This window comes from Schistocerca piceifrons, chromosome 1 (assembly GCF_021461385.2).
Source record: "Schistocerca piceifrons isolate TAMUIC-IGC-003096 chromosome 1, iqSchPice1.1, whole genome shotgun sequence".
Classification (NCBI taxonomy): Eukaryota; Metazoa; Arthropoda; class Insecta; order Orthoptera; family Acrididae; genus Schistocerca; species Schistocerca piceifrons.
The window spans coordinates 664114546-664116625 of record NC_060138.1 but is presented as its reverse complement, the minus strand read 5'-3'; the positions used below and the strand labels follow the sequence as shown (position 1 = coordinate 664116625).

The following is a 2080-nucleotide window of genomic DNA, read 5'->3' as shown; positions in this document are numbered from 1 at the left end:
ATAAGTGTGGCCACCGCCTTGCTGGTATTTTGACAGATTAATGACATTGGTGATCTGTGTATGTATTTAAGCTTTCTGGCTATATGTTTTATGAACTACTAACTGCGAGCGATGAGGGCTACATACATTGGACGCTACTTTTATTATGCATGTTTTGTTTTTTCCATTTGTTTTAAATCCTGAGTGCTTCCATTTCCTGCTAGGATTTCGCGTCAATGCTCCCTTGTTAGTCACCGCGCGAGGAACGCAAATAATGGAAGGGAAATTTGTTGTTGTTTGTTCGCTTGCACGATTCCAAGCGGAACGTGTTCACGGCAGAAAGGTAAAACAACCGAAACTCTGATGAACGAACTCTCTGTGAATGTGGCGAACACAAGCGGCTCAGTCTGAGTAACTCTCACCGCGTTTTGTGCTGTGCAAATAAATTAACAGGGCGCTGCTCTAATCTTTAGCTTAAACGTGGGCATCTGATGCATATATTGAAAACATGGTGCATATTTGCCTTTGGAGGTGTTGTCTGCTTTTGACAGGTAATTATCGACAAATATTTTTGCGCCAGTTTATTCATTCCAATCAACAGTTACGAATCACTAGCTGGACGATCTGTATAACTCTCCGTTCTATTGAAATATTATTCATTGCACTACATATCACAGACATGAAAAAGAGTAGAATATTTAGTCTGATAGAAAGTAATCATTGTAATCACAGAATAAAAATTCTTGTAGTCTTACTGAGGTAATATGGATACGAGAATCTAACTTCTTGTTATCTGTATCCACTGATAATTTTCGACAGGTTGGTGGAATCCTAATACTTCAACGATAATGGCAGTACTTCCAACTTTTCAATGATACTATATTTGGGGCTATTCAGTGACAGCTAAAGTAATCGTATACACTATGAATTAACTAAAGCGTTCGTGTGTGGAGAAACGACACTATCAAAGTCTTGAACAAAATTCGTTGACGTTAGTTCGGTATAAGTGACCACCGGAAAATGTGATTCAGTCTGTGCAGTACGTGTTTACTTCTGCCGGAAGTACAAACAGATAAGTCTAGATGTTTCTAATAACAGAGAACAGACTGTAAAGTTATGTTTCAGCCATGGCTTGAACGCAGTGGGGACTCTCCTATAAATACCTGAAGCACTAAAAATGCATTTAGGGTACCACTGTGACAGCTCAGTTTTCAAATGCGAACAAACGAAAATGCGGAAGTCATCTGACCATAGTAACTGTACCCAGAAGAGCCAAATCCATTGTGATGTCTTGTACTAAATTCTTTGGAGTTTATTTTGATATCACAAGAAGACTGTATTAGCTGCAGAGTTCACGAATGCAGAGGTCCATAAGCTTAGGTAAACCGTAAGTAAATTCTGTGTAGCTGGTGCCCGTTAGCTTGTACGGTAATCAGCGATTAGCCAGAACATCCATTCACCCCATTGGCGGTTATACCAATAACATGGGAGCCTTGGTTCCACTTTAATATGCCACGTTAACTGTCGATGAGCACGCAGAACATGCCGAACTTTAGTGACGGGAGACGACTGCATTGTTGAATGAGATTTTCACTCTGCAGCGGAGTGTGCGCTGATATGAAACTTCCTGGCAGATTAAAACTGTGTGCCCGACCGAGACTCGAACTCGGGACCTTTGCCTTTCGCGGGCAAGTGCTCTACCAACTGAGCCACCGAAGCACGACTCACGCCCGGTACTCACAGCTTTACTTCTGCCAGTACCTCGTCTCCTACCTTCCAAACTTCACAGAAGCTCTCCTGCGAACCTTGCAGAACTAGCACTCCTGAAAGAAAGGATATTGCGGAGACATGGCTTAGCCACAGCCTTTCGCGGGCAAAGGTCCCGAGTTCGAATCTCGGTCGGGCACAAAGTTTTAATCTCGCAGGAAGTTTCATATCAGCGCACACTCCGCTGCAGAGTGAAAATCTCATTCTGGAAACATACCCCAGGCTGTGGCTAAGCCATGTCTCCGCAATATCCTTTCTTTCAGGAGTGCTAGTTCTGCAAGGTTCGCAGGAGAGCTTCTGTAAAGTTTGGAAGGTAGGAGACGAGGTACTGGCA

The 2080-nt window shown here is 42.9% G+C and overlaps 1 non-coding gene across 1 annotated transcript; it reads right to left on the bottom strand.

Moving 5' to 3' along the window:
* Positions 1 to 1624: 1624 nt before the first annotated feature.
* On the bottom strand, positions 1625 to 1699 carry Trnas-cga. The gene has a single exon. It is a non-coding gene; the product is annotated as a tRNA-Ser (tRNA).
* Between the last annotated feature and the right edge of the window lie 381 nt (positions 1700 to 2080).